The sequence below is a fragment of the Chlorocebus sabaeus genome, chromosome 14 (assembly GCF_047675955.1).
Source record: "Chlorocebus sabaeus isolate Y175 chromosome 14, mChlSab1.0.hap1, whole genome shotgun sequence".
Lineage (NCBI taxonomy): Eukaryota > Metazoa > Chordata > Mammalia > Primates > Cercopithecidae > Chlorocebus > Chlorocebus sabaeus.
Window position 1 is genome coordinate 97,227,354 of NC_132917.1, and position 9,565 is coordinate 97,236,918.

The window sequence follows — 9,565 nt, forward strand, 5'->3', positions numbered from 1 at the left end:
ATTTAAGGGGCGGGAAGACAGGACGAGGCTTCAAAGGAGAATGAGTAGATGGAGATAGGTCAGAGAAATACCAGGGGACAGCAGTGTCACAGAAGTCACAAGATTTTCAAGAAAGAGGGAATGATCAAAACACTCCAAGTTGCCAGGTAATCAAGGAAGACAAAGCCTGAGAAGGCTCCACTGGAGTTTATCAGTGACATTTAGCAGTGATATTTACAGAGTTGGAAAGATGATGATATATTGCTAAATGATAAACCCAGGTTACAAAATGTTTGGAACTTGAATACATTTACAATATATTTCCACATATATGCATAGAAAAAGAAGGACCAATACTAAGATATTATCCCTAATTATCTTTGACTAGAAAGCTTATATACTACTTTCTTTTTTTTTTTTTTTTTTTTTTTTTTGAGACGGAGTCTCGGTCTGTCGCCCAGGCTAGAGTGCAGTAGCATGATCTCAGCTCACTGCAACCTTCGCCACCCGGGTTCAAGCAATTCTCCTGCCTCAGCCTTCCCAGTAGCTGGGATTACAGGCATGCACCACTACACCCAGCTAATTTTTTGTATTTTTTTTAGTAGAGACGGGGTTTCACCATGTTGACCAGGATGGTCATGAACTCCCGAAGTCAGGTGATCCACCCGCCTTGGCCTCCCAAAATGCTGGGATTGTAGGTATGAGGCAACATGTCCAGCCACTTTATACACTTTTCTTTATCTCTCTTTTTTTTTTTTGAAACATAGTCGCACTCTGTCACCAGGCTGAGGGCAGTGGCGCCATGTCAGCTCACTGCAACCTCCGCCTCCCAGGTTCAAGTGATTCTCCTGCCTCAGCCTCCTGAGTAGCTGGGACTACAGGCATGCAGCACCACGCCCAGCTAATTTTTGGTGTTTTTAGTAGAGACAGGGTTTCACCATGTTGGCCAGGATGGTCTCGATCTTTTGACCTCATGATCCGCCTGCCTCGGCCTCCCAAATTGCTGGGATTACAGGTGTGAGTCACCGTGCCCAGCCTATCTCCTTTTTATACTTCCCAGTTGTCTCGAGTGAACATGGAATGTTTTAAAATATTTTTAAAACTGCAAATAAAATGAGGAAGCACATTTTAAAATACGTGGAGTGATGAACACCAAATTTAGTACAATGGTTACCTCATGGAGGGGAAGAGAGGAGATGAGGGAGGGGCTTCAACCTTAGTGTTAATGTTTATTTCTTAAATTAGGTGGTGGGTCCATAGGTGTTGGCTTTAGTCTTTATGCTTCTTGTATGTCTTAGGCATTTCATAATGCATTTAGAAACTAAATACAGAAAATGAGGGCTTTATAAATTTCACTATTTAACTTTTTTTTTTTTTTTTTGAGACAAAGTCTCACTCTTCTCCCTAGGTTGGAGTGCAGTGGTGCAATCTCGGCTCACTGCAACCTCTGCCTCCCGGGTTCAAGTGATTCTCTTGTCTCAGCCTCCCAGGTAGCTGGGATTACAGGCGCTCGCCACCACGCCCAGCTAATTTTTGTATTTTTAATAGAGACGGGGTTTCACAATGTTGGCCAGGCTGGTCTTGAACTCCTGACCTCAGGTGATCCGCCCGCCTCAGCCTCTCAAAGTGCTGGGATTACAAGTGTGAGCCACCACGCCCGGCCTATTTTACATTTTTAAAAGCCAAAGCCATCATAATTTATCTTTTTAAGGATTTCTAAAAAACTGTTTATTGATGTTTATAGTTGTGTTTTATATTATCTAAAACTCTTCCAGTTGAATTTGTATTTTCATCAAATTCAACAAAATTGCACAGATATATAATTAAGGGATACAAATTCATTATTTTTAAAGCTATAAAAGAAAATGGCTTCATGGGGTTGTTCCTGAGGTGTGGAACCTTCTCCATATTCCACTGCTCTAAGCCAAGAACTTTCCCTCAACCAACAAGAACACCAGGTCCACATGGGGGACATTCCCAGATACTCATCAGGTAAAGAACACATGAACCACTTCAAAGAGACCTAACTCCGATTTTCTAGAAAGTCGCCCTGACTTCCCTTCAGAGAGCTGTGTATGTGATTCTGGAAAGTAGCATATGCTTGCTGGACAGTTTTATGTTCCCCCCTAGAAAGTAAGGCACTGCTACTAAACCCTGAGGTGGCTATGGGTTTCTATCCTAAACAGCCGTTTCTCATTCTGTTCTTTGTGAATAGGACTTTTATTTCCTAAACCTGATGTGATTTCCCAGTTGAATGGAGGTGGACAGCCATGGAAACTTGATATTCAGGAAGGTGAAGTGAGACAGGGTGCAGGAAGTACTTCTGTAGGCATGAGTGGATGGGCAGGTGGGATTTAGTGGAAGGTTCACATAGAGACCCCTCCTTGGGGTCTCATAGGCCTATGGAGATGGTCATGGTCACACTGGGCCTTTGCCCCAAAAATCTGTGCTCCAGATAAGCACATGGCTTTCTTGTCACTTTTTCCAAGTCTTTGCTCAGATGTGCCCCCTTCTCAGCCAGGCTTTCTCTGGCCATCCTGTCTAGAAACAGAACTCTGAGCCAGGCACGGTGGCTCACACCTGTAATCCCAGCATTTTGGGAGGCCAAGGCAGTTGGATCACTTGAGATCAGGAGTTCAAGACCAGCCTGGCCAACATGGTGAAACCCTGTCTCTACTAAAATAATACAAAATTAGCCAGGCATGGTGGCTCATGCCTGTAATCCCAGCTACTTGGGAGGCTGAAGCAGGATAATCACTTGAAGCTGGGAGCTGAGATCACGCCATTGCACTCTAGCCTGGGCAACAAAGTGAGACTCCATCTCAAAAATTAAAAAATTAAATAAAACAGAACTCTCGCCATCCCTTCCACACTTCCCAGCCCCTGCACTCTCAGCTGTCTTCCCAGCTCTGTCTTCCTGACATTTTTACTTTTTACTTTTGTTTACTGTCTGTACACACCTACCCCTAATTAAAATGTCAACACCACCAGAGATTTTTTGTTTTATGTTCTCACCTACTGTCAAAACACTAGCTGGTACACAGCACACACACAGATAATGAGTGAGAAAGTGGAGCTGTCCACAGCAAGGCCCTTCCTGTTTGTTTTTCTTGGGGGTGGTAGTGGTGAGGGGTGAGGCTGGGAGAGGAGAGGGCTGAGACACACCTTTATTTCAACTCTGATAACACTTTTTCATCTTTCCTGCTTATTTTGTTATTATTATTTTTTGAGATGAAGTCTCACTCTGTCACCCAGGCTAGAGTACAGTGACACGATCTTGGCTCACTGCAACCTCCACCTCCTGGGTTCAAGCGATTCTCCTGCCTCAGCCTCCCAAGTAACTGGGACTACAGGCACCCGCCACCATGCCTGCCTAATTTTTGTATTTTTAGTAGAGATGCGGTTTCACCATGTTGACCAGGCTGGTCTTGAACTCCTGACCTCAGGTGATCCGCCCACCTCAGCCTCCCAAAGTGCTGGGATTACAGGTGTGAGCCACCGTACCCGGCCTCTCCTGCTTATCTTTTACCACCTTCCTTTTCCCGTTAGATCCACTCAGTAGTCACAGGCAGCTACTTTCCCAGGAGCTAGCCTGTCTCCCTACTTTTTCCCAGATGTTTACACTCCTCTACCCGTAGCAAGCTGCCCTGCTCACTCCCTCTTCTATAGCTCTATGTACATCTGTAGGGAAAAGAAAAAAAAGATCAGACTGTTACTGTGTCTACGTAGAAAGAGAAGACATAAGAAATTCCATTTTGACCTGTACCTGAACAATTGCTTTGCTTAAATGCTGTTAATTTGTAACTTTGTCCCAGCCCCTTCGCCCCAACCTTGTGCTCACAGGAACATGTGTTGTATGGAATCAAGGTTTAAGGGATCTAGGGCTGTGCGGGACATGCTTTGTTAACAAAATGTTTACAGGCAGTATGCTTGGTCAAAGTCATCGCCATTCTCTAGTCCCCATAAACCAGGGGCACGATGCACTACAAAAAGCCAGAGGGACCTCTGCCTTGGAAAGCCGGGTATTGTCCAAGCTTTCTCCCCATGTCATAGTCTGAAATATGGCCTCATGGGATGAGAAAGACCTGACCATCCCCGAGTCCAACACCCGTAAAGGGTCTGTGCTGAGGTGGATTAGTAAAAGAGGAAAGCCTCTTGCAGTTAAGATAGAGGAAGGCCACTGTCTCCTGCCTGCCCCTAGGAACTGAATGTCTCGTTATAAAACCCGATTGTACATTTGTTCAATTCTGAGATAGGAGAAAAACCGCCCTGTGGCGGGAGGCGAGACATGTTGGCAGCAATGCTGCTCCGTTATCCTTGCTCCACTGAGATGTTTGGGCAGAGAGAAACATAAATCTGGCCTATGTGCACATCCAGGCATAGCACCTCCCCTTGAATTGAATTATGACATAGATTCTTTTGCTCACATGTTTTCTTGCTGACCTTCTCCCTATTATCACCCTGCTCTCCTACCGCATTCCTCTTGCTGAGAAAATGAAAATAATAAAAACTGAGGGAACTCAGAGACCGGTGCCAGTGCAGGTCCTTGGTATGCTGACTGCCAGTCTCCTGGGCCCACTGTTGTTTCTCTATACTTTGTGTCTTATTACTTTTCTCAGTCTCTCATGCCACCTGATGAGATATACCCACAGGTGTGGAGGGGCAGGCCACCCCTTCATACATCTGCTATTTTTCTTCATATACCTCTTTTCAAAATGCTCTTCTTTTGGCTGTTCACATGATTAACTTCCTTCTTTCAGACCTTAGTTCAAACATCAATTCTAGATGACCACTCTTAAGGATCTCTCTGAAGCCCCTACTCCAACTCCCACTCATTATTTCCTTCACTGCACTCATCACCATCTGTCATATTTTGTTTGTTTCTTTGCCATTTGTGTAGTAGAATATAAGCATCATGAGGGCAGGGACTATGACTGTCTTAGGCATTCGTGTTTCAGTGACTTACCATGCCCAGCACTTAACAGGCACACTAGATGATAAATAGCTAAAGCATGAATAACTGAACCGTGTTTAGTGTACTAAATGCCCACTTTCTACTTCTAATCTCTATTTCTCTTTTCCTTTGCTATTTTTCACCCTGTCCCTGTTGTTTTTCTTTTAAGGAGTTACCAATCAATCACCCAGTATTTTGTACTTGTTCTTAACACATACAATACTTTCTTCTTAACTAGCACTCAAAGCTGTGATCTCTATTTGCTATTTATTTTAGACCAGAAGACCAGACCTAAAAGCCAGAACTCCATTCAAAGGCAGGATGTTTCTAAAAAAGTAAAATCACTAAATACATTAATGAAAAACTCTGAAAAGATTGTCCTCTGGGTCCTGCACTTATCCCTGAAAAGCCTGAGGGGAGAAAGAAGAAAACCCATTCAGGGAAATGTTGAAGAAATCTGCCCCCAAGGAGAACGACTGAGGCAAAGATCTACTCCTGCCAAGAAAACCAACAGTAAGGGGAGGAACTTTGAATGCAGCGTGTGTGGGAAAACCTGATATAACCACGTATTCGTCACCCATCATCAGAGGACTCACAGTGGAGGAAAGCCCCATGACTGTCAAGAATGCAGAAAGGATCCACGCCAAGATGGCTGAATAGGAAGAGCTCCAGCCTCCAGCTCCCAGCATGAGTGACACAGAAGATGGGTGATTTCTGCATTTCCAACTGAGGCACAGGGTTCATCTCACTGGGGCGTGTCGGACAGTGGGTGCAGGGCAGTGGGTGCAGCCCAATGAGTGAGAGCTGAAGCAGGCAAGGCATCCCCTCACCCAGGAAGCGCAACAGGGAAGGGAATTCCCTTTCCTAGCCAAGGGAAACCGTGACACACAACACCTGGAAAATCGGGTCACTCCCACCCTAATACTGCACTTTACCAAGGGTCTTAGCAAATGGCACACCAGGAGATTATATCCTGCGCTTGGCTTGGAGGGTCCCAGGCCCACAGAGCCTCCCTCATTGCTACCACAGCAGTCTGAGATCTAACTGCAGGTGGCAATGAGGCTGGGGGAGGGGTGCCCGCCATTGCTGAGGCTTAAGTAGGTAAACAAAGTGGCCAGGAAACTCAAACTGGGTGGAGCCCACTGCAGCTCAAGGAAGCCTGCCTGCCTCTGTAGACACCACATCTGGGGACAGGGCATAGCTAAACAAAAAGCAGCAGAAACCTCTGCAGATGTAAATGTCCCTGTCTGACAGCTTTGAGGAGAGTAGTGGTTTTCCCAGCACGGAGTTTGAGATCTGAGAATGGACAGACTGTCAGCTCAAGTGGGTCCCTGACCTCCAAGTAGCCTAACTGGGAGACATCCCCCACTAGGGGCAGACTGACACCTCACACCTCACATGGCCGGGTACACCTCTGAGACGAAGCTTCCAAGGAATGATTAGACAGCAACATTTGCTGTTCAGCAATATTCACTCTTCTGCAGCCTCCGCTGCTGATACCCAGGCAAAGTGGGTCTGGAGTGGACCTCCAGAAAACTCCAACAGACCTGCAGCTGAGAGTCCTGACTGTTAGAAGGAAAAATAACAAACAGAAAGGACATCCACACCAAAACCCCATCTGTACGTCACCATCATCAAAGATGAAAGGTAGATAAAACCACAAAGATGGGGAAAAAGCAGTACAGAAAAGCTGGAAATTCTAAAAAACAGAGCGGCTCTCCCTCTCCAAAGGAACACAGATCCTTGCCAGCAATGGAACAAAGCTGGATGGAGAATGACTTTGACGAGTTGAGAGAAGAAGACTTCAGACAATCAAACTTCTCTGAGCTAAAGGAAGAATTATGAACCCAGTACAAAGAAACAAAAAACTTGAAAAAAGATTTGACAAATGGCTAACTAGAATAACCAATGCAGAGAAGTCCTTAAACAACCTGATAGAGATGAAAACCACGACATGAGAACCACGTGACAAACGCACAAGCTTCAGTAACCAACTCAATCAATTGGAAGAAAAGGTATCAGTGATTGAAGATCAAATGAATGAAATGAAGTGAGAAGTTTAGAGAAAAAAGAGTAAAAAGAAATGAACAAATCCTCCAAGAAATATGGGACTATGTGAAAAGACCAAATCTACATCTGACTGGTGTACCTGAAAGTGACAGGGAGAATGGAACCACGTTGGAAAACACTCTGCAGGATATTATCCAGGAGAACTTCCCCAACCTAGCAAGGTAGGCCAACATTCAAATTCAGGAAATACAGAGAATGCCACAAAGATACTCCTCAAGAAGAGCAACTGCAAGACACATAATTGTCAGATTCGCCAAAGTTGAAATAAAGGAAAAAATGTTAAGGGCAGCCAGAGAGAAAGGTTGGGTTACCCACAAAGGGAAGTCCATCAGACTAACAGCAGATCTCTCAGCAGAAACTCTACAAGCCAGAAGAGAGTGGGGGCCAATATTCAACATTCTTAAAGAAAGAATTTTCAGCCCAGAATTTTATATCCAGCCAAACTAAGTTTCATAAGTGAAGGAGAAATAAAATCCTTTACAGACAAGCAAATGCTGAGAGATTTTGTCACCACCAGGCCTGCCCTACAAGAGCTCCTGAAGGAAGCACTAAACATGGAAAGGAACAACCGGTACCAGCCACTGCAAAAACATGCCAAAATGTCGATGCTAGGAAGAAACTGCATCAACTAACAAGCAAAATAATCAGCTAACATCCCAATGACAGGATCAAGTTCACACATAACAATATTAACCTTAAATGTAAATGGGCTAAATGCTCCAATTAAAAGACACAGACTGGCAAACTGGATAGAGTCAAGACCAATCAGTGTGCTGTATTCAGGAGACCCATCTCACACGCAGAGACACACATAGGCTCAAAATAAAGGGATGGAGGAAGATCTACCAAGCAAATGGAAAACAAAAAAGGCAGGGGTTGCAATCCTAGTCTCTGATAAAACAGACTTTAAACCAACAAAGATCAAAAGCAACAAAGAAGGCCATTACATAATGATAAAGGGATCAATTCAACAAGAAGAGCTAACTATCCTAAAAATATATGCACCCAATACCAGAGCACCTAGATTGATAAAGCAAGTCCTTAGAGACTTAGAAAGAGACTTAAACTCCCACAAAATAATAATAGGAGTCTTTAACACCCCACTGTCAACATTAGACAGATCGACAAGACAGAAAGTTAACAAAGATATCCAGGAATTGAACTCAGCTCTGCACCAAGCAGACCTAATAGACATCTACAGAACTCTCTACCCCAAATCAACAGAATATACATTCTTCTCAGCACCACATTGCACTTATTCCAAAATTGACCAATAGTTGGAAGTAAAGCACTCCTCAGCAAATGTAAAAGAACAGAAATTATAACAAACTGTCTCTCAGACCACAGTGCAATTAAACTAGTACTCAGGACTAAGAAACTCAATCAAAATCACTCAACTACATGGAAACTGAACAACCTGTTCCTGAATGACTACTGGGTAAATAACGAAATGAAGGGAGAAATAAAGATGTTCTTTGAAACCAATGAGAACAAAGACACAACATACCAGAATCTCTGGGACATATTTAAAGCAGTGTGTAGACAGAAATTTATAGCACTAAATGCCTACAAGAGAAAGCTGGAAAGATCTAAAATTGACACCCTAACATCACAATTAAAAGAACTAGAGAAGCAAGAGCAAACACATTAAAAAAACTAGCAGAAGGCAAGAAATAACTAAGATCAGAGCAGAACTGAAGGAGATAGAGACACAAAAAAAAACCCTTCAAAAAATCAATGAATCCTGGAGCTGGTTATTTGAAAAGATCAACAAAACTGATAGACTGCTAGCAAGACTAATAAAGAAGAAAAGAGAGAATAATCAAATAGACACAATAAAAAATGATAAAGGGGATATCACCACCGACCCCACAGAAATACAAACTACCATCAGAGAATACTATAAACATCTCTATGCAAATAAACCAGAAAACCTAGAAGAAATGGATAAATTCCTGGACACGTACACTCTCCCAAGACTAAACCACGAAGAAGTTGAATCCCTGAATAGACCAATAGCAGTCTCTGAAATTGAGGTAATAATTAATACCCTACCAACCAAAAAAAGTACAGGACCAGATGGATTCACAGCCGAATTCTGCCAGAGGTACAAGGAGGAGCTTGTACCATTCTTTCTGAAATTATTCCAATCAACAGAAAAAGAGAGAATCCACCCTAACTCATTTTATGAGGTCAACATCATCCTGATACCAAAGCCTGGCAGAGACACAACAAAAAAAGAGAATTTTAGACCAATATCCCTGATGAACATCGATGCAAAAATCCTCAATAAAATACTGGCAAACCGAATCCAGAAGCACATCAAAAAGCTTCTCCACCATGATCAAGTGGGCTTCATCCCTGGGATGCAAGGCTGGTTCAACATATGCAAATCAATAAACGTAATCCAGCATATAAACAGAACCAAAGACAAAAACCACATGATGATCTCAACAGATGCAGAAAAGGCCTTTGACAAAATTCAACAGCCCTTCATGCTAAAAACTCTCAATAAATTCAGTATTGATGGAACATATCTCAAAATAAGAAGAGCTATTTATG

The 9,565-nt window shown here is 43.3% G+C and overlaps 1 pseudogene; it reads left to right on the forward strand.

Moving 5' to 3' along the window:
* The first annotated feature begins 3,890 nt into the window (after positions 1-3,890).
* Positions 3,891-4,768, forward strand: LOC140713278 (uncharacterized; annotated as a pseudogene).
* The last annotated feature ends 4,797 nt before the right edge of the window (positions 4,769-9,565 follow it).